Here is a 24,466-nt window from a genome sequence, read left to right on the forward strand (position 1 = left end):
TAATAAAATAATCTATCTACACAGCTGTCTCAAGGTATACCCTCACAATATTAATAAATCACACCATATTGGTCAAACGTAGTGATGTAAAATTAGCTCATCTCTAAATACCTCCTCATATGTGAATGTTTTTATTGGTCTGTTCATTGTAATATGTACACATTCATGTTACATATACAGTATATTTTGGAGAAATTAATGTAAACTAAGAAATGTATCCTAGTGATCTACTGTGACATAAAATCTTGGTGGTTGGGGAAGGATTGAGATATGTACATGAGAGGGGAAGTCGGATATCATAACTGAAGTGTGTTACAACTCTGTCTGTTCTTTATACCTAGCAGCAGTGCCTCATAACACCAGAGGTGCTGCTGTTCTGTTCCTGAACTCTTCTACATGCCTGAAGGAGTTAATCTCCTTGCATTATGCCTGATTAGAACTGCACCTGTCACACTGCTTAAAGTACCTGCCTCTAGCTGTGCTCTGTGCAGTTCATCTGTTTGTTCCTGGCTGCTGTTAACCTGCTCCTGTGCTGTTTGGTATATACCTGCTGGATTGAACTTCTGTGTATGAGCCCTGCCTGTACCTTGGACCTTGCCTGCTTGCCTGAGACCCCGAATCGTTTGCCTGTACCTTGGACCACGCTGTTTTGCCTGTTGCCCTGATCTTTTGGACAGAATTCTGGACCTCGTTTATTTGCTTGATCTCTGCCTGGCTATTTGGATTTGTTTTCTGCTTGATCCCTGGACTCTGTCTGCTTTCCTGGACCGCCTTGTGCCTTCTGGACCAGTCCAGGGTAAAACTTAGAATAGCTGTTCCTGCCATTTTTACTATACAGTCTCCTTAGGAACCTGTTCTTATCAGTGGATCTGAGTTATCTTTGTTTGAGTATTTCCCTGAATAAAGACACTTTGCTTTACACTTCTGTTGCTCTTCGTGAATGCACTGGGATTCATAACAAAGTAACATAAATTATAATTGTCAGTGTTTTCTAATGCACTACAGTGCTCTATACTGACAGGCAGTGGTGAACACAGGGAATACATAGGACAGGGAGGTACAAGCAAATAAAATAAAAGCAGACATAAAAACAAAGGGTTGGGAGAGCCCAACTCATGAGAGTACTTACAATTTAATGGGAAAAGACACAGCTGAGACAAGAGGAGTGAATGGTACTTCATAGTGGAGATTTGGTAAGCTGCGAGGGTGTATCAGTGTGAGTAAAATAGCTGTTTCAACGCATTTCAGGCTGTTTAAAATGTTTATATTGGTTGTCATGTCGTCCCTCTGAATTCAGTGTTTCTTAGGTACATTACAATTACATCAGTGCTAAGAGGGGCTGCTATAGGTGAAGATCAGAAACAGTTATATCAGTTTGTGGGTTTCCAGAGAACCTTTAAAGATTTGAGGAGTGTGGGAGTGTCTGATCTGGCATGGTTTGACATTCCATGTGGGCAGAGAATTCTTGTATTGAGAGACAAAATGCAGGTCAGTAGTAGATCTCAGAGGGTGTGAGTGAGATGAGATTTGAGATGTATGAAGGGGTGGTTGACAAATCTTTAGGTGAAGGTGAGTAATATGAATTGGATTCTGGAGGCTATAGGGAGCCATTATAGGGATTTTGAAGAATGATACAATGGGTGTGTAGCAGCATGAGAGGTAGATGAGTCTTGACAGATTGAAGCAGAGATAGATAGATGGGTGAGGGAAATGCCATAAATGAAGTTACAATTGTATAGGTCGCATATGAGTGAATGGATATGAGCTTTGCTTTCAGGTCTATTCTAAAAGTATAGTGGAGGTGATAGTATTAGGAGATAAACTGGATGTGAGAAGTAAAGCAGAGGAGCTGGAATCTAGGATGACACAATGGCAGCAGGCCCGGAAGACTGAAGAAACTTTGGTGTTGTTGATAATGAGGGAGATGGTGTCTCTGGGAGGAGGGAAGATAGTACAGAACAGGGGAGATCAGAGGAGAAAAAATTGATTTGGGTGTTTCATCGTGGTACTTTAGACTGAATGTGCAAATTGGTTCATTAGGTCAAGAGAAAAGGTGTACAGTGAGAACAGCAGGGAGCTGAGAAAGCCTTGTGGGACTCCAACACATAGTGGTAGTGAAAGGAAAAATGCTAGATTCAGAAACACTGAAGCAGCAGTTCTATGGAACTGCTTTTGCTGACCTGGCTTGTTGTGACACTATTTCTGATTTAGTACTCTGCAGTCCATATGTGTACCACTCCATGCTACGTTAACCAGTCTTTTCTTGCTGTTTGATACCAGCTTGTCACGCCTGGATGCAGGTCAGAGGGCCACGACCTGCTAACCCACCAACTGCAAAGCCCAAACCTACTTATGGGAGTCCCTGGCAAAAATTGGTTGTAAGTTAGACTGCACGCCTCTGTTACAGCCAGTGCTAATCCACTGGTGACAGAGAAACCAATGAACCCATTAGAATCCAGACAGTGCACTTGTGCGCATGCATGAATATTCAAGATGGCAGCTGTCCTCCCCTAGTAGGATCGGTGACGCAGAGGAATGAGGAAGCCCATAGTGTTGCCTAGTGTAGGCCAGATCATTACTAAGTAAGGTTAGGTGCATGACAGCAGGTTGCATGGTAACTGAAGTAGCAGAAGATAGGCGGCATGACTAACGAGATAGCGGAAGGTAATGTTACCAAGAAATTGGTGAGAGGGCTCTTAACGCCTCTAAAGATCTCCGGTAACATTTATATACAATTGAAGGGGGTACAAAAAAAAATATATGGAATTAGGTCCTTTACACACAGATTGTTTTCATTTGATCAAGATTATTAGATTTGCGGCAGTAGTTTACCCGTTCTGTTACATCCGGCATTATGACTTCACAGGGAGAAAGACCTGTATTTGGTATTTTGGCATGACTAGCATGATTTTATGCTTATGGTGTAGTTTCACATTGTTGTGTAGAACAAATATGAGCATGGTTTTATAACAAAGGTTTTTAGATTTTAAATCTATAACTGTTTTGAACACCTAAATTTAATTGGTTATTAGGCACTATATGACAGGTTGGTTTAGATACAAGGGTCCCATAGTCTTATTAAAGAATTTAATAACAAATAATTGAAATGCATTGGGAAGCTCCATGGGATACTGTAATACAGCAAATCAAACTAATTTTGGTTGATGACAAAGTACAACTTTTGCAAAGAAAGAGAGAAAAGTAAGAATGTAAAAATGGTATACATATCTGGAAATCACTCATAGTAATATTTTTCAAAATACTGACATTGTGTACAACTTCCACAATCCAAAATTAATTAAAATAATGTCTTTATTAATAATTCAAAAAATTAAAAACCAGTAAAATAGTAGTTAAAAAATGTGAGTGTGGTGTATTACAAGAACACATTAGGAACTGTATTCAATCTTTGTATAATAATGATACCCCTTATTGTTAATTATTTGAATTCATACTAGTTCATATGATTCTTATCTTCAAAATATGAATATTATTATATATATGCAAATGCAGAAGATAAACTTTACCAATGCCGATAATATAAGAAATTAATGAGTCATTGCTTCATAGCTACTCAAGTGTTAAACAAGTTTGCAATCATAAAAGGTGGATATAGTGATCCCTCTAATATCATTTATAAGTTTAGCACTCATGTGTCCATCATGTCTAGATATTTTATGTAAAGGGCTCACCGTGTATGTTCCATAAACCTTACATCAACCTTATAATTCTAAACCTTTGCATGCAAATAAACACACGAAGACTTGTATAAGTTATTAAAAATTGCGAGAACTTTTATTATGATTTTAATTTTAACTAGACCTATGGTGGAGGAGAAAGGGCACTGCGAAACAACTCTCAAGCTGACAAACACTATCATGTGTGGACTGGCGCAAACCGCCGTACGTCCACCACCACGGGGAACAAATCCCAACATAACTTTTGCGCTGAGTTGGCGTCAGAGTGACTGCCCCTTTTAAAACTCACTCTGCCCTCCCTCACCGAGTCGAACAGGGACCCTCCTCACCGAAGGGCCAAAAAGGGAGTTACTGGTGCCTCAACGGGGGGCAGTGACCTACGACAACTACCAGTGCGCCCACAAATCAGCCGCTGAACGCAGTGCCTTTCTACCCCGCTGCACCCCACAGACGCCGCAGCCCGCCACCACTAATCTAAACACGCCGAAACTCCACCGCAAATGCTATCTATAAACAACCCCATACCTTCCTCCGTTAGATGTACGCCATCACTTCTAAAAAATTGAGGTGACTCTACCTCTAATCCCGGGTGATTGATAACTAAACCTCCCATGGACCGCACTACTTTCCTAATGGCGCTATTCAGCTTCCTGACCATAACTGTCATCTTTTTTAAGGGGATAGTTGTTCTCCAAGCCAGCCGGGGGATTAATGCCGACCAACCAGTGATGATATGTGGCCATGCCTCGTGAATTTGCCTAAGGTCTTCCCGAATCGAAATAATGAGCTCCAGAGACTTTCCTTTCCCCAGGTCATTGCCTCCCGTGTGCACTACTAAAATATTTGGCGGGCCATGCTGTTTAATTAGCCTCGCCAACCATGGAACCAAATCAGGCCAACCTAATCCCCTTCTACCCAACCATCTTATTACGGTGCCATGTGATTCGATATAACATTAGACCTGGGGTGGCCAGCGGCCCAGAACACAAAGGAGTGACCCATGATCCACACCATCTTAGTTGTAACACCATCACCTGGAAGCAGAAAAACATTGTTACAAACATGCCACCATAATTTGGAAGACAGGCCAGGCATAGCATAAAAGCATGAGGAAAACCGTACAACAGAGGGGGATCAGGGAAGAGGAACACAAATGGGGAGCAGGCCACCCAGGCGAAGGTAAACAACACCCGGAAAAACCCCGGCAGCACACCACTAATCAGGACTTACGCCCAGGGAAACCCGGGTGAAAATCCCTTTGCACCCCCGCTTCAAAGCGACGAGCGGAAAAGCCCAGGGTAGCCCACCAAATGGAGGGAGAAGGTGGGGTAGGGGAGGGCAGTGGGGGTGGTTAGGGTAACAATAAGAGAGTGAAATTGTAGAAAAAGAAAAACTGTAAGGCAACCTTTTGATTAGTGGAACAAAACATTCAAACATCAACATTGGCAATCCTGACATAAGATTTATAGGCCGTGGATTTCCATCGGCCCAGAGCTTTTATCGTCTCAGTGGAGGATCCCGCCAAAGCAGCAGATGTGGCCGCCCCGATCCTGAACGAATGCGTTCTGTACATAGAACTGTCTAGATTTAATGACTGTAGGGACTTCTTCATAATGGCCGACAATTGATATTTCGTCATGGGCATGCCGTTATGGTGACATAATAACAAACGAGCCTGAGGTCTCATATTCATAAAGCGTGACACTAAATTAAGCGGGCAGATGTTACTATTGGGCTGCCTATTTAACTGCACCCATGCTCCCCTGCCACTCTGATCAGTTTTAGAGCTAATTATTTTACATGAAACAACCCCTTCGCATAAGCTAACATGCTCTGCCTTCAAACCTGACTCTTGATGCTCCCTGGATCTAGCCACCAGGTTAGAAACCCGAAAAGCACCGAAAAAGGCCATAGAGAACGCAGCACTAAATAAGGTCTTCTCATATTCATCAACTGCAATCCCTCCAAGGGTCCCTATCAACTGGTCCAGAATATTGTCGGTGATAGGCAAGTGCGCATCCGCCTGCGAAGGTCTAGCCCTAGCCCACCCCTTTAGGGCCTTACTGATCATGAAACCCTTTGTGACATCCGTGTAACCTTGAAGCCTAGCCATGAAAGATATCCCCGCCAAAGTAGACGCCATAGAGGCTCTAGATTCCCCTTTGGAATAGCTCTCCCACATAAATGCTAACATAGCATCACGCTGACCTGCCTCAGATTGATCTTTTTGCCCGCTGAATAGTGACCACCGCCTCCATGATGCCTGATACGTCCTCAGGGTGGAAGGGGCTACCGCCTGTTCTACGAGCCCCCTTATGCCGGCTTGATGATCTGCCAAACACAAGAGGAACACGGAATACCAACATTGTCCGCCTGTGGAGCCATACTATGAAACTTGCTCCATTGTCCTCGGGACAAAGCATCGGCCGAACTATTTTGCACCCCTGGCACATGTCTAGCCCTAAAAGAAATATCGTACTGCAGGCAGCGCAACACTAGGTGGCGCAGCAGAGATATTGCATGATTTGAGGATGCGCTTTGTTTATTGATCGACTGGACCACCCCCAAATTGTCACACCAGAAAACTATTTGCTTCCCCCGCAACGAGGACGCCCACAGTTCAATTGCCACGACAATAGGAAATAGTTCCAGGACCAACAAATTCTTGGTAATTCCTACCCTATGCCACTCCTCCGGCCAGCTTTCCGCGCACCAATGCCCGTCCAGGTAAGCACCGAAGCCGCATGCTCCGGAAGCGTCCATAAACAGATCGATATTAACGTTTGTTACGGGTGGTGAAGGCTAGATTTGCGTCCCGTTGAAATCACTGAGGAAGGTGAGTCAAATCTGCAAATCTTCCTTGATAACCTTGGATAGACGCACCGCCGCGTGCGGCCTACTCCTCCCCGCAGTGGCCCTCTGTAGCTTTCTACAAAAAACTCTACCCATGGGAATCACACGGCAGGCAAAGTTAAACCTCCCTAACAGGGACTGAACCTGTCTGAGCGGGCTGGAGCTGGATTCCAACGCTTCTGCAATAGCCTCGCGCATCTTGGACACTTTATCAGTTGGTAGCCTGCAAATCCCGGCCACCATGTCGATCTCAATTCCAAGGAATGAGAGACACGTGGCTGGACCCTCCGTTTTATCCGCGGCAATGGGAACGCCTAGCACCCTAAAGAGAGCCTCAGTGGAAAACAGCGTATCTCGACAACAAGTGGTATCAGGAGGCCCGATAACCAAGAAGTCATCAAGATAGTGTGCGATCCACCGACACCCCGTTCCCGCCTGAATGCACCAATGCAAGAAGCCACTGAACTTCTCAAATAGCGCACAGGATATCGAACACCCCATAGGCAGACAGCGATCGATATAATATCCACCACGATGCCGAAAACCCATGAATTGATACGACTCCGGGTGAAGGGGCAGTAACCGAAAAGCCGACTCGATGTCGATCTTAGCTAACAAGGCACCCCTCCCACATTCCTGCACCAGTGCCAGTGCGGATTCAAACGATTGATAATTTACGGAACTAAGGGTGGCGTCTATAGCGTCGTTCACGGACAGACCAGTCGGGTACGACAAGTGCTGTATCAACCTGAATTTACCCGCTGCCTTTTTGGGTACTACCCCTACCGGGGACAAAATAAGATTTTGAATGGGAGGAAGCGGGAAAGGACCCACCATGCGACCCAGACCAACCTCCTTCGCGATTTTAGCGTCTAGGACTTCCGGGAGAGCGAGCGCCGATTTCAAATTGAAATTAGAAATGCTGCCCTGCACTGGTAATTTAAAACCTGTATGAAATCCGTCATGTATGAAAGCAGCGGTGTCTCTATCTGGGAACCAAGCGAGCCATTTGTCCAGTTCCGCCAAATTAATTGGCGATGGACCCTTGACTTGGCACAGCTGGGTTTGCACCTCTTCCGTTACCCTCACTCCGTCGGGCCTTTGAACATTCGGTGGCTGGATGCTGACCTCCGCATGCCGTGCAATTGTGTTTAAATCGGCATGATGCGCCTCGCTGGCAGGCGCCCGCGTTGAAATCAAACATCGACCTTTTGTGGGGAGGGTTGCTTGTACCCTCCCCGGCCCTTGAAACCTCCTGCAGAAGATAATGTGATCGTAAATATAGAGCTTAAAAGTGTAGCTTCTTATTAAGCACCTACGGGTTACGGAACGGCATTGAGGATTTATTCTTCTCATCTCCAGCAATAAATAGTGAGGGCCTCATTTAGAGTCGGACGCAAAGTCCATTTTAGGCGCAAGGACCACAACAAACCACTATCACGCATGTGCAGCAAGCACCATATAAGCTTGCATCTTGGACACAATTAACACTTACGACAGCTTGCGGCTTGCTACGAGGAAAAGGGCGGAACGCTTAATTGTGATGGTGTGACCCGTAAGTAAATCCTAGATGCAATAAGGAGCAGACGCAACACACGTCAAAAAAGGGCTAAAACTGTGCGGCAGGAATTAGGTGGCGCAAGTAGTTGGGTAGCTGCATGAACTGCTGCAGCTCAGCAGGGTATTACGAGTGCGATGCCACTGGGGTTACATGCCACTCGTAATACCCTACCAAGCTGTGGCACACTCCCACTCATACTCATCTTAGACGGACTTTGTGTCCGACTCTAAATGATGCTCTGAATGTCTACAAGATAGAAAGTGAAGACAATAGGAAGAGTAATTCAAATTATAGTGCAATAAAACAGCGCTGTGTCAGATAACTTTTGATCTAGTATAAAACTGATTATCTAGGAATGTGTGTAGGTGATTGATGTCTATGTACTAATAATTTCTGAATAAATATAGCAGTAAATTCTTTTAGAGTGAGTATTGTAACAATATATGAAATACATTAACTGTTGCAACGTTACATTTGGAAATACATCTGCTAATGTCCACTCATTCCTAATTCAGTATAAATGACAGACTGATATATGAGATTCTAAGCCCCTATATCAGGCTTAATTTAACTGTTAAATCATCACAAACGGAAGTATATTTCACTGCTCCGCTTATTAGCTTCTGGGTTCTTAAATTAATTCCTGCAGTTTCACATATGAAGACACATTTGCTAATAATTTCACTCGTTCTTAAATCAGTATAAATGGCAGGCACTGATATATGTAGTTCTGGTCCTGTGTATCAGGCTTAATTTAGTTGTAAAATCCAAATAGTCTGAAATATATTTCTAAACTGCTTATTAACTCCTGGGGGCCGATTCAATTGATCTTCTAATAATATTCTGACGCTGCGGTTATAGTAAAAAATTCTGCTCTGCATTTACTCTGAAGCCATGGCCCTTTTCACGTTCGAAATAGTGCAATTCAATTCCAAAACTATAAATGCCTCCCCCGCGCATGAATCATAGGTGAATGCGAATGTTATGGGAGGGGAGGGTTTAACGCAGCCATGTTGAAGCTATAACAAAAATCTCCAGCAACATCTAGGGGCTTTCTGGTGATTCCCTTGTGACTCCATAGGATCTAGCAATTTTTTGCAGTGAAAACTTCAATTGCCTTACATTACACTACCCACTTTTTATTATATTGTAATTACACTACAGTAATTTCCAGTTATATTTATACCAAACTACCTCACAACCAGGCCCGGTGCTCCCATTAGGCAACCTTAGGCAGTTGCCTAGGGCGCCGCTAACGAAATTTTTTAATCTAGTCAGTGGCTTGAGAGAGAAGTGCAGCGTCGGCGAGGTGCCGCTGCTGTTTGTCAGTGTCTGCGGTCCTCTTCTTTCCGATGCGCCTCGGTGAAGTAAGTATCACACTGTCTGTCAGTGACAGACAGTGTGAATAAAGTTCTTTCAGACGCCCCCCTCCCCTTCCAGCATGCATCCTTCCGCCTCCTGTGGAGCAGCCATTGAAAAGAAAAGAAAAAACAGAAGAGAAGAGGTTTGAAGAGTTCCCCTGCATCTACTGACCAGACTTCAGGACAAAAAAGAGTTAGTAAATAAAATCTAATTATTTATTTATTTATAATTTATTATTTATTATTTTTTAAAAAGAGGGTGCCCAAAGTACAATCTAGCAAGTAGGGAGGTAAAAAAAAATAATAATAAAAAAAATGAGTGGGTGGGTAATATGACTTTTTTTGGCACATCATGCTCTATATTTGACTTGCAAACTATGGGGTAGAATTCTACCCCATAGTTTGCAAGTCAAATATAGAGCATGAGGTTCCAATAAAATTGTAATTTTTTTTCACCATAGCTTGAAAATAAAATATAGAACATGAAGTGGCAAATAATAGTAATTTTTCTCCCGCAGAGTTTGCCAATCAAATATAGAGCATGAGGTGGCAAATAGTCATTTTTGTACCATTTGCCACCTCATGCTCTATATTTTATTTTCAAACTCTGGTGGGGGGGGGTTTGAAATTTTGCCTAGGGCGCCGAGAACCCTAGCAACGGCCCTGCTCCCAACACATTACTACAAACATATATACATAATAGTGTAGATTTGCAATCTTTGTAAAAAAATATTTACATGCTTTATAATGTTTTTTTCAGTTCTTTGTAATTTTATAAAAAAAAAAAAAACAAACAATTTTCAATACATACTTTTTTATTTCATTACTTTTTGGGGGTTTACAATTTTTTACCAGGCCAGGAGAGGTACAAGATAAAACTGCCTATTTCACAGTTTACATCGCTGGTTTAAAATGGCATTGAATTGCTCCCTTTAGCTTTAGCCTATATTTTTAATATGAGGCTCTTACCCGCAGCGATGTGCTGTTTTCAGGGAAAAAAAGGAAGGTTAGAGTTGCAATTGAATTGCGGGGAACATCATTGCGCTCCAAAATGACAGAAAATAGTGTTAGGGGCCGATTCAGTTCTGCCACGAATAATGCGCCATTAACAGTATTACCATTAATACAGTAATTTTAATCTGGATTTCATCTCGTGGCTCAGGGAGTAAAGATCCAGCATTGAAATTAACGTATTAAGGGTAATTATGTGCAGTTTTACCGTATTAACAGTAAATCTGCTAACGCCGCGTTATTCATGGCAGAATTGAATCGGCCCCTTGGACTGAGCGGAGTTTTTAAACCTCCTTCAGCTAATCCCCTCCTGCAATGATCAGGATCAAATGAGTAGTGCATTAATTTTTCAGGAATTGTATGGATAGTCTTCAGTATTAACAGACAAGTATAAGATTTCATTCAAATACATTCAAGTATATTCCAATTGTCCTACACATTAACAGAAAGAAGTCAGATTAAACGACTTAAGTCTATTATGTATGTATTATACTGAATTATATTTGCTCTTTATTAATTGTAATATTAATTATTATTTATCATTAGATTCCCTTGAATCACCAGATTGATCTGCTCATCTCTACAAATGGTAAGTATCACTTAATTTTTCACTGTTTATAATTTGCTATTTTGTATATCCAAAATGGTATAACATTATATTAAATAGATGCTAAATGATAATTTCAAAAATGTATTATCTAAAATAATAATTATTGATATTACTCTTGATTTCGAAATATCGTTATGAATGTTGTGGCCTGGATTAATATATTTTAACACAAAGATTTAGCTTAGCAAAGATATCAATAAATCTACCTGATCATACATATTATTGTTAGATAAAAAGCCTTCTTAATCATGTACCTTTTTATAATTAATAAAGAAAGTGTTAATAAATTAAAACATTTCTAATTGGTGATAACTTAAAAAATGTGTGATTGAATCAAATTGCCTTTAGCATAACCTTGAGAAATAAATAGATTTTTATGTAATATAATAAGTGAATATGTGTTATTTTTAAATAGTGACAAATGTGAATATTCTGAAGCATGTAAATAAAAATGAACATATTAGAAATGTTATTATTAATAAAGATGTAATTATAGAGGAGAATGTGTAATTGTGAATAAACAAGAAAAATGAATGTGCATATATGTTAGTGAAAGACTATATGTTAGCAATATCATGTTTTAATAAAGGTGTAAAAGAGTGAAAAAACCAAGTGGAATGAATAATAAATAAAATCAACTAAGGTGACATTAAAAACAAATTAACTGTGATGGTATGGGTAAATTAGAATAAAAAATGTATTCTCAGTAAATATTCTCAATAAGTGTTGATCAAGAAGACATTATCATCAAGGACAACAACAAATAATCAAACCAAAATGATTGGTTATCAATAACAGAAAGGAAGAAAAATTATTGTTAAGGCCATTCGGAGTGATGGAGTTCATCATAAAGATCATTCTGGATTCTTTTTTAGCAATACCTTTTTCATATCTCCTCCTCTGATACCTATCTCAACTTTTTCTAATCCAAAAGCATGTAAGCATTTAGGATCCCACCATGTTCTTTTTGAAAAATGCTTGGCTACTGTGGTGAGTACCTTAAATTTTAGATTTTCGTCATTCTCAGCATTGCGAAAATTCATCATCATCACTATTTATTTATATAGCACCACTGATTCCGCAGCGCTGTACAGAGAACTCATTCACATCAGTCCCTGCCCCATTGGAGCTTACAGTCTAAATTTCCTAGAATAAATAGTTAATACCCTTACAGCGCTACATATACCACTACTGCAGATAAATCATCTATAAACTATACACCAAGGTTAAATGTCATAAAAGATGTGGATCAATATTGTGCGCTGTGGATCCTTTATAAAACTAACAGAAAAACCAAAGCACAATGTATACAAAAATAAAAGAAGAATACTTATATTCACTGATGTCGCAGTGTTTAATTTCTTTCAGTTGTTCTCTTTTTCAACAACAATGAAATATATAAAGGAAAAAGAAAAAACTAGTGTAATTCTATATGACAGACAAATATCTCGTCATATAACAGTGTAGAGGATGACTTCTTAAAAGCCCAATAATGCCTCCACCGACAATGGTATTTCAGTATCGTTGATAGATGTTTCACCAAATATAATAACTTGATTTCATATGATGTGGGAAGACTCCCGCAGGGGGTTCTACTTACACCATAAATTCTTGAATAATGGCACTTCAGAAGAAAATCACACTCTTCTTCCTCAAGCGTCTCAACAAGAAGTCATAGAGAAGAGAAGAAAAGAAGGAATATCTCTTGTAGGTAGTAACTAAAATATTTTATTGGATAAAAACATAAATGTTCCTACCGGAAGGTAAATAGTTGTCAGCATGCAGATCACTATAACAAACAAACACGGATACTTTCGCAGCGGAGTTCCAAACTTCACAGCCGTAACGGTCCTCTGTGTAGGTAAGTATATTCCGGTAGGGTTCTCAATAAAAAAGATTAGAAGATGCAGATTGTCATGGTCTCAATTGATCCCGGGTCTTTACGATGCGAATCCTAGGATCTGCACAGTTTAGCGTTTACACTAACAGGGCGTGGAGTCTAACGAGCAGATGGTGTTCACCAGGAACTGCCGCAAAGCAGTATGGTCTTAGCTGCATCTGCTCGCAGGTCGCGGCCCCTGCCAGAGTACTGAGCGAAACCCTCTTGGAAAGGCAGGTGAGTAGAAGAAACTTGATAGGAGTGTCAGCCTTGCAGACAAATAAAGAAGAATAGTCGGTATCTGAGTTGAGTGTCAGCGTTGCAGATGAGTATAATAGAATAGTTGGTACCTGAGTGGAGTGTCAGCTTTGCAGACGAGTAGAGTAGCAGGTACTTGAATAGAGTGTCAGCTTTGCAGACGAGTAGAGTAGCCGGTACTTGAATAGAGTGTCAGCTTTGCAGACGAGTAGAGTAGTCGGTACTTGAATAGTGTCAGCTTTACAGACCCGAATCCAAGATGGGACCGCCGGAGCCAGGTAAGTTTGCCGGGGGTCGGGATAGCTGCCCGATACCCCGGCGGTTGACACAGATGTAGCCACAGACGTGTTTCGATCCAGGTCACAGGATCTTTCGCAAGGTAATTGACTAACCATCCTATTGTTCTCTTATATAGTTACCTCCGATCACATGATCGGATCAAAAGACATATTCCGAAGTAATAAGTGAATATAAGTATTCTTTCATTTTTGTATACATTGTGCTTTGGTTTTTCTGTTCGTTTTATAAAGGATCCACAGCGCAGAATATTGATCCACATCTTTTATGACATTTAGTCTAAATTTCCTAACATACACACACAGACAGACAGAGAGAGAGACTAGGGTCAATTTTGATAGCAGCCAATTCACCTACTAGTAGGTAATTTTCCCAAAACATACATGTTCATGGAATCTCTGTTTGAGAGGCCTACCTGTCTGACCTACATATGTTTTTCGGCACGGACAAGTAAGGTAATATATTGCGCAGTGAGTATTGCAATTGATAAAGGATGTTATTGTGTGTAATTTTCCATAGCAATCTTAATATGATTTCATGGGTTTAATATAGTTACAGGCCTTACATCTACCACATTGATAACATCCCATTATTTTATTATAACTGGTTGGCTTTGAAGTGAAATGACTACTAACCAGTTTGTCACCCAGATTACGTGATCTTCTCCAAATTACTAGAATCCTTTTTTTGATAATTTCCAACAAATCTGGATCAAGCGCCAAGATATTTGCATTTTTGTAGAATATAATCTACTTGTTTTCATTGTGTATTGGAAGTACCTATAAATCTTATCTCTTGTTTCTGTTTATCTTTAAGATGTTTATTATGACTTATCAATTAGTTTCTTACTGTAGCCTCTTTTGGTTAATCTATCTTTCAATTCATAAATTCTCATCTCGTATACTTCTTCGGTGGAACAGTTACGTCTTGTCCTCAAAAAATTCACCTTTGAGGACACCATTGATTGGAAGTGGGAAGTGGGAGCTGTTGGCATGTAGTACATTGTTTGTAGCAGTCTTTTTCCGATGCATATCCGTGCACAGTTCTCGACTGGATGATATTGAAGTAGTCAAATTTTAAAAAATAAAAAATCACTCTTGTAGAATGAATTTCAGATGATAATTTTAAATTTAAGTTGTTCTCCTTAAGGATCTCAAAAAGACTTCTTTCACCCTCCCAGATGATGAAGAAATCATCAATGTACCTCAGCCAGATTAAGATGTTATTGGTATATCCAGAAAGTATTATACTAATTCCACACCTATGTCGTGATGAATGTTGGTGCATAACCATGCATTGTCCCCTAATTCAATATTTCTTATTTTGCTCAGTACATCCAGGGTATCCCTGGTATATGATGACAGGGTGGTGAAATAGCTTCTCAGATGTTCATCTATATAAATGCTTGCTTTTTGGTGAGACTGCCAATGCCTGATACTATGGGGCAGATCATGTTCATTCTTGTGTATCTTGGGCAAGATATATAGTGTAGGGATTTTAGGATCTTCAATCCAAAGAAAGTCTAAATCCGTTTTAGTGATGATTTCTTGACTATAAGATTACTTAATTAGTCCTTGGTTTCAGAAAATGATTAATCTTGTGTAACAATTGATGTCATTTAACTGTCTAAACTTTTTTGAGGTATTTATCTGTGGACCAAAGGACTATATTCCCTCCTTTATCGGAGGGTTTAATGATGACATTGATCCAACTCTGAATCTTTTTGAGAGCTTGATTCTCCTGGATGGTCATAATGTGAGTATGAACATAGTAAGCTTGTTTATAAAGGGTATCAAATTCTTTTTAGATCATATCCATATATGTTTTTATTTGTGGACATATTGCAATGTTTGGAAAGAAGGTTAATATTTTCTTTTTTTTTAGCTGATCTAGAATTGAGCTAGTTACCTCTAACTTGATCATTGCCTTCAGATTGGAGTTCTTCCACAATACTGAGTGCTTCAATTTCCTCTTTATTCAGAGAAATATGCCCCTGTTGATGATCAGCCATGCTATTTCCAATTTGTTCTTTTTCTTGATTTTTGAAAAATTTATATAAAAGTAATTTCCAAGTGTACAGATGCAGATCTTTTTATATTCCGAAACGATCTAGTTTATGTGTTGGTGAAAAAGATAAACCACTGGAAAGTATTCGTTCATGAGTGTCTGAGATCTTGATATCTGTGAGATTAATAATTCTCAGAACGGAATCTGATATTTCATTTAGTGTCTGATTTTTCGATGACGTGCTTGTGAATTTGCTTTCCACTCTCTTTTATCTCTTTTTCAAATATTTCTGACAACCCCTTCTCGACTTTTGAAGTGAAATTGAGATCTTATTCCAATGCTTTTCAGTGCCTCCCTACAAAACTATGTTCAGATTGTATAGTTCTTCTATGGGGTGAGTCACCAGTGTTGTCACTATCTGAAGTCTCAATCTCCGAGGATGTGTATTTATAGGAGGTATCCATCCATATTCTTGTTTATTTTTATAAGAGTTCCATTTAAAAATCTAATTTTGACCAAAATTCATCGAATGTACGCTATGTTTTTTAATCAATTTTTCCCATTTCATCTATTTCTTTTTTTATACTTTTCATAAGTTTTTGGAGTCCAAGATTTCATAATCCTTGAGTTTATCACTTAATTATGTAATATCAATCTTATATGGTCCAATTTTATCTGATCATGTCGTATTAAAATATGCATAAGTTCCTCTGAGCATTTAAGGATTTTTCCCATTCTTTTTTCAAGGTATCATTGGCTAAATCGAAGGCTGAGTATATTTTAGGTCTCAACCCTCTGGGATCTAAGTTCTGTTTGATGTAATTGTCAAAGATAGCTTTATTCCAGAAGGTTTTCAACTCTTTAATAATAAAGTATTTTAGCTGTACTAGATCATCCATCCAATTCATAGTGTTCATTAGAACCACTGAAAATGGATCCCATTTCTGAGTTCCATTTGTCCTGTCTGTTACTAAGATCCTGTTTGATATTGAAGGAAGACATTATGATATATGTATCCTAGTTTATAAACACAATGGGCCTGATTCATTAGCGATCTTATCTTGTGCGGAAGTTGCGAAGAGTATTTTAAGAAAAAACGGGGAGATAAGAAAGTTGCGATTCAACAAGGAACGGAAGTCCAGATACGAAGAAAGATGAACCCCTGCTTAAGTGACTTCCGCAACGGATAAAAATACGCAGCATGGAGATAAGAATAACTACGGAACTTAAGAAGTTCTTAACTCAGATTACAGTTTCTTGCTTAAAGATAAATCCATATTACGGAATGGGAAAAGTGGGAGATGCGAAGGGTTTGTTTACAAATGTTACAACACAATCTAGAGTGTATTGTGTAGAACTGTTGTTACCTAATTATTCGCATTAGCATTTATATAATTATATTACCTTGGACAAATGAATTTAAAGTGACATTGCTAATATTTTAATTGCAAACACATACACCGTTCAGGGAAGGGCTAGATTGCTTTCATCACAGGGTAGGGAGGGGGTGGAAAGGCCCACCACATCTTCTTAGGAATGTGTGGAAAGACCACCTCATTCATTGCACTCATTAGAAGGGGAGAATGTTAAAGTTTGGGAATACCTGCTACCCTCCTCACAAACTTCCTTATTACTAAAAATATATGGGAGATAAGATCAGCACGTGGATAGCACTTCTGTCTCACAACACTGGCATCATGAGTTCGAATACCAATCATGGCCTTAGCATCTGTGTGCAGCTTGTGAGCCTGAATCATTAAGGAACGGAACACAAGAGGAACTTTGTCCAAACCAGCAGATATTTTTAAATAGCAAGAGTTAGAATTAGGTTAGTATTAGGCACATAAGGAAAGTAATGTTCTTTTTTTCATGTAACACACAAACTCTTGAAAGCTTGATTTTTACTCTGACCTTCAAAGTTGATCTACGACACGCTCTACCCAAATTATAAATCTGTTCTCATATTTTAAATGTACCTCCTCCTCAAATGCAACTTTGTTCGGCCAGGGTGCATTTTTTGATTTATGACAATGCTTTTCTTAGAAAAATGATTCTGGTCCACAGGACACATTCAATCACATTATCTGGATGCTGCACATGTATAACTGTGAATTCCCTAACATTTGGAGGGAGTTGGAGTGTGTGATTTGAAGGGAACAGGCTCCTTTGAGGTAAATGCAACTATTGTCTGCCAAATATTTTCCTCATATTCCACTTTTATGTTATGTATGTCAGCTTCCCTAGTTTATGCAGCCAACACTTGAGCACCACAGTGGCTTAGTGGCCTGCACTTCTGCCTTACAGTACTTAGGGTCATGGGTTAAATTCCCTGGGCCCGATTCATCAAAGTTCGCAAACGCATACGCATCTGCCTTGCATACTTTGAGTGACGTAAACTGAAATAAGTACCTCAAACAGCAAAAACACACCCCCATGTGGTCTAAGTGACGGAAATAAGCAGTGCAAACGTTAGAAAACACACCCACCTGCGGATCTTTAAACATGCTACAAGCACAAGCGACGGACGGTACTCAACTGATTGACAGCAAGCCAAGCAATGCAAACCTCACGCCCACTGTGGGAGGGACCAACAGTTTGTTTACACACAACACAACACAAATGCCTGGGGCTTATTTTTACGAGATAGCTCTTACTCATTAATCACTGACAAATAACAATGATATGCAAAACTCTGAATGGTTGTTTTTCCTTTGCTACTAATTAGCGTAATACACACTTGTAACAAACACATTGCTCACAATCTTTCTGTGTTTAGAGGATTTCAAGTCGCCGTATAGTATGCAAAATGCATGGACATGGCTACATCAAAAACACATGAATATCGAATGTATCAAAATGTATGTGCTGTAAATACATCTTTTGCCTTTTAAGCAAAATGCATTGCATACTCTTCCATAAAGGATACACACAAGAGTGTATACAACCTCCACACAGAGGAAGGGTTTCTGTTTGGATTAGAACTCAGGAATGACTGTACGCAAAGTGGAACAGCTACCCACTAGCCCAACCTTAGATGTGATAAAAGGCAGACAACACCAACCATACAGCATGCGTGCTACAAAGGCAACTCACACCTAATGTTACTCCTCATTATTCAAACAAATTACTCACAAAACACCCATCTCACAGGTAGCTCACTGGTTAACACTTTGGACTCCCAACACAGCAGCCATGAGTTCAAATACCAAGCATTACTATTATATGGGCTGTAATCATGACACTAACAAGAAACGCATGAACTTCACACAATGGTTTTATTTTTTTAGTTGGATTTGCTATAAACGCTCAACCACATTCTAAAAAATGACTTCATATGTCTCCTGTATTGTAAGAAATATTTTTTTTGGGGTGAACTTTAGAAGAGCCTCAGGAATCCTACTTCCCATGCACAATATTATTATTATTATTATGTGCATGCTGACATTTATTACTATGAATGGACTAAGAGGGGGGGTTTGTAGGGGTCAGCCTCCTTTGAGTTAAATGCAACATTGCCTGCAAACCGACTTTCATCTGGATCCATGGCGTACACGTTATGTCATGTACTCTGCTTTATCCAAACACAACGCTCACAACACTCCAGTACCATGGTCCTTTGCTTCGCTTGCACTTCTGCCTTACAACACTTCTGGGTACACTTTCGAGGTTCTCTTCAATGTGTGACTGGCTTGGCTCTGATACTTGAACGTAACCTTGGACTATCACTACAATGACATATGTATTTGGGGGAATTGGTAACTAGCTAGGGCATTTGACTTTGGGGGATTTATCTGGAACACAGGGCCTACAGATGCAATACCTCTTATAGGGGTGGCTTGTTCGTGGAGGGCACATGTTCATTTTGGATTACATGCAAATAGCTAAATAAATCCTTTTGTGCTATAGAAATGATGTTATAAGCAAATCATCTTTCTTCCTTACTCTTTTCGGATTATTATATATACCCACATGTTGTGTAATGAGATGAATAAAGACACACACACCAAGGTTTGTTTTTTTATAAACTTATATATTTTTAAAACGCAACAATTTTTTTAAACTATTTACATATAAATCTGTACACTACAAAAACATAAAACAACAAATTACGATTGAAATGAGGCCCAGTAGGCCAATTTGAACCTAAGATTGGCAATAATATTCCCAATATGTTGGTGGAGGCCTTCCAGGTCCTCCACAATTTGACCAATGTGGGCCATAAGTTCTGCTGTGGTGGGTGGTGGTGGAGGCCAATTGCCAGCTTCCTCCGTGGGTGCTGAAAGAAATCAGAAAATAAACATTACATACATGTATACATATTTCATCAAACAGACAGGATTTACTAGAGATGTTTACTGTTACATTACTTTCAAATGTTAGGCCTCTGGCAACAAAACCATTTGCACGCACATTAGACGTTGAGAAGGCATTTGAATCAATGTACTAAATTCTGGTGAGCCACGGGGAGAGGGCCATGGACAGGGTTGTCTTATCCAGCATTATTGGCCCCAGGTCAAAGCACTACATGGGCCACTACCTATACAATCACTCACAGGAATTCCAAAGAATTTGGTGTATATTAGAATTTCTAAACAAGTCATTAATATACTGACGAGTTGACCAGGCTAGCGGCCACATTTTTTTGGCCAATGCCCTGCGTGCCCATGTGTTAAGATGGCTATGGCTGTGGTTTGAGTGTTTAATGGGCCTAAAATTTAAAGGCAGATATTATAAGTGTTCAACCTGTGGCATTTAAGCCACCATTTAATCAACATGTCACAGCAGGCATTATGTACAAGTATAATGCACATCTCAATATTATCAAATTATGTCCATAACTTATTGCAAACACTTACTATCATCAAACTCCACTGACTCTTGGCTGTCCGATGTGGAGTGACACAATTGCTACCCCTCCGGGTCAGCCAGCTCCTCCTCCTGCACTGCTGCCACTGGCACTCCCACCGCCTCCTCCTCCTGCGGCTGCGGCTGGCGCTGTTGGTTGACCACCTCCTCCTCCTCTGCTGCCACTGGCACCCCCACCGCCTCCTCCTGCTCCTGCTCCTCCTCCTCCTCTGCTGCCACTGGCACCCCCACCACCTCCTCCTGCTCCTGCTCCTCCTCCTCCTCCTCCTCCTCTGCTGCCACTGGCACCCCCACCGCCTCCTCCTGCTCCTCCTCCTCTGCTGCCACTGGCACCCCCACCGCCGCCTCCGCCTCCTCCTCCTCCTCCTCTGCTGCCTGGGCCTCCACCACTGCTCGGCGGCGTTGCCGCCATTCCCAGCGTGCCCGGGCTGTTGGAAAAAAGGAAATTAAACAAAAAGGACATGTTAACACAATCACCAGCTTAAAAAACTGATAGTATTCTCACAATCAGGTGATCATACATGTTTAATAAACTTTGCATTGCCAGCTACTAACAAAGCAAGGAGATAAACCTGATGAACACAAACCATTTCACATGACCTGTCACAAATGTTTATCTTTTCCATAGAGATGTGAAAATTCGCACTGGCCTCGTGGTCAGCACTTTGCTCTCACAGCACTGGGGTCATGAGTTCAAGTCCCTGATTATTGTTTAATATGTGTGTAGTTTGCTGCCTTCCTCCATATTTGCATGTCTTGTCTACCACACTCCCCAAACATACTACTGGCCGGGTAAAAAAATTTTTTTTAAAATTTCCACTAGTATTTTTCTTAATGTTGGTAAATTTATGTCAGCAAACTCCCATGGGGCTGGTAATGATGTCAATTAGTTATCTCTTTACAGGACCACTGAATTAGCGTTTGGATCTCAAAATATTTGAACGTTGAGTATATTTTGGAAATCACCCTTTGTTGGGACTACCTCACAGTCTAAAAATCTCTAAATAGGCAGGTAAATAAAGATTGTTTTGCTATATCTAGTACACTCTGTAATCTGTTTGCATCTTATGGGAGTTTTTAAAAATGAGTCTATACATTAAGGTGTTTTGAATTTGAAACCTCGGCCTTTTAAATTTTTGCCGAATAATGACAACACATCTGCCACTACAAAATCTTTTTAAGGTTAGACCAGCAAGTTACAGCACTCGGGTCAAGACTTAGAATGCCTGATTTTCAAAACCACACTTAATGGTGAAAATTGTCAAAGTTTTTTGGGTGCACTGGAAGGGGCATGACCTTTATAGTGTGCTTGCACATTGTTATGTAGGCCATGTCAGGTGTTTAGGGTGAACATATTTACAAACATAGGGCCTGATTCATTAAGGATCCTTAACTTGAGAAACTTCTTATTTCAGTCTCCTGGACAAAACCATGTTACAATGCAAGGGGTGCAAATTAGTATTCTGTTTTGCACATAAGTTAAATACTGACAGTTTTTACACGTAGCACACAAATATCAACTTTAAACTTCAGTGTATAAATAATCTATCAAGTGTGCTAAATGAAAAAACAGTCAGTATTTAACTTATGTGCAAAACAGAATACTAATTTGTACCCCTTGCATTGTAACATGGTTTTGTCCAGGAGACTGAAATAAGAAGTTCCTCTAGTTAAGAACCTTAATGAATCAGGGCCATAGAGCAAATATATATATGTCGACATGTTTTTGCAATTAGTAGAGAACTCACTTATTCTAATCTCCCGACGGAGCTCTTCCAGAAGCTGGGGCTGGTGGTGCCGGAGATCGCTCCACCGCCATTGGAGCTGAACAATGCTTCGCCGAATATTATATCGGAGCCAGAGGTGTCTGCGGACCCTTTGATAGGCCCGCACCTTTACTTCATTGGACACATACCTTCCAGAGGGTACATTGTCCATACCCTCTGTAAGGACTCGCAGTTCACGCCTGGCGAAAATAGTAGCCCTCATTTTGGAATAATGTCTGTCACACAAAATGGGGGCCTCTGCGTTCCGATTGGTTCGCTGAGCACGTATGGGCGTGCTCACGTCACACGCGGAGCTTTCACACACCTGTGTTGTGTCTCTGATTGTCTCTCCCACCAAGAACATGGCGGGCGCTTGCACTGAGACGAGTACTGTGTGCTCTGCAATTAGGAAGAAGAGTGTACACCTGGTTTATTAATTAAAAACTCCATTTAAACCCACCTGTGCTTTGGTCTAGTGCCTGTTCATTCGCTTTTTTGCCTGGATAGAGCACAATCAAAATTTCATTCGATTTGGATTGTTTGTCTAGGAAGCCAACAACAAACAGTAAGTACAAAACTAAATCAGAGATTGTAAGATTTAAAAAAAAATTTTTTCTCCTAATCTAGCAAACTGTTTGATATGAAATATGTGTGGTCGGACTGTAAATAAACTGCTATGGAAATGGCCCCGGCCTCACATTTAACATGTAAAGTTTTCAATAGTAGCCTACAGTATGCTAAGTTCTTTTGAACCTTATCCATAATCAAATTAGGAGGTTAGCTTTGTTTACCACATTACCTTTCCTTGCTTTGAAAAAATTATTTTGTTTTTTATTGCAGGCCATACCACGCATTACCCAGTTGACTATCAAAATAGTTTTTGTTTTTTGTGGCAAACTTTGGAGAAAAGTAAGTATAATAATTTATCAGAAATTTCAGGATATTTAAAAATTGATTGTATCTCCTAATGTAGCAAACTGTTTGCTATGCAATATGTGTGGCCGGACTGTAAATAAACTGCTATGGAAATGGTCCCTGGCCTCACATTTAACATGTAAAGTTTTCAATAGTAGCCTACAGTATGCTAAGTTCTTTTGAACCGTATCCATGTTCAACACCATAATAACTAGCTCATTGCATTGATGGACACATGGGTCCAAATGTATACACTTATTTTGCCCACATACCTCCCAAATTGCATTTGGAGTACACACTTAAGTGTGTTGCTGGCTGATTTGTAACCAAATATTAATAATAATTACACAATATAGGGTTTGCAACTGAGTGATATCCTTCATTTTGGTGTGTTGCTAACCTGTAAATCAATGTTATGGTTTGAAAAGTGAAGTAGTAGTAGTAGTAGGAGAATGTTGCAATAGTATTTGACGAATATGTCAGTCAAAATGCAGTGGCCAAACTCAATGGCCGTTAAATATACAAGCCACAATGTTTATTATAATAAGGGGCATGTGTTTTAGACATAGTTAGAAGTTTGTGAAATGGTACCTTATGTAGGGGGTGGATGTGCTTAGATTCTGTATCACCACCTGACTGTGTGCATTGCCTATAAAGACACGACTTATCTTTGAAATAGGAATATGTCTGATGCTGGGCCAAGTAATGTGCAGGCACCAGGGCTGCCAACTAGGCGTAAAAACAATTTCATAGAGGAGGAGCTGGAGGTGCTGGTAGAAGAGGTTCTGGCTAGGTTCCACAGTGGCAACCGGCAAATAACCGGACGCGAGCGCCAAACGCATTGGCAGGAAATCACACGGCTCATCAATGAAATATCTCCGTATGAGCGTACAAAGGTTGAAGTACAGAAAAGGTACTAATCCAATTTAAAAATAATAGCCCTATTTAACTTTTCTGACTGTGTCTATTTGTCAAATAATATATATAGATATCGCTATAGATAAATATGGTTATTGTGACATAGTAGCATTAGTCACCTGTGAGGTGAAACCACCTTGTGTCTCCAATGCATTTGTTGATCAGGCCCTTTGTTTCCAGAAACTAACACCATGGCCCTTGGTCACATTGACATAATATGTTTACCACATTATACGCGCTTCAAAAGAGCAAAATCTGTATTACTGTATGTGAAGGTTAAATTGGTGTGATTAGCAAACGTGCAATGTATTTTATTGAAAAATGTGTCATTTTGAGTTGAAGGTACTATGTGAGGCAATAATGTTTGTCTATTCCACAGATGGGCAGACTATAAAGGACGCCTGAAAGGGAAGCTGGTTGAGATTCACAGGCATGCTCAAGGCACTGGTGGGGGGCCTCCACTACG

The 24,466-nt window shown here is 40.2% G+C and overlaps 1 long non-coding RNA gene across 1 annotated transcript; it reads left to right on the top strand.

The window, feature by feature from the left end:
• The first annotated feature begins 15,534 nt into the window (after positions 1–15,534).
• LOC142140325 (uncharacterized) lies at positions 15,535–23,989 on the top strand. Its single transcript, XR_012688407.1, has 3 exons — positions 15,535–15,929; positions 23,008–23,076; positions 23,762–23,989. It is a non-coding gene; the product is annotated as an uncharacterized LOC142140325 (long non-coding RNA).
• Positions 23,990–24,466: the final 477 nt, after the last annotated feature.

This window comes from Mixophyes fleayi, chromosome 2 (genome assembly GCF_038048845.1).
Source record: "Mixophyes fleayi isolate aMixFle1 chromosome 2, aMixFle1.hap1, whole genome shotgun sequence".
In the NCBI taxonomy this organism is placed as follows: Eukaryota; Metazoa; Chordata; class Amphibia; order Anura; family Limnodynastidae; genus Mixophyes; species Mixophyes fleayi.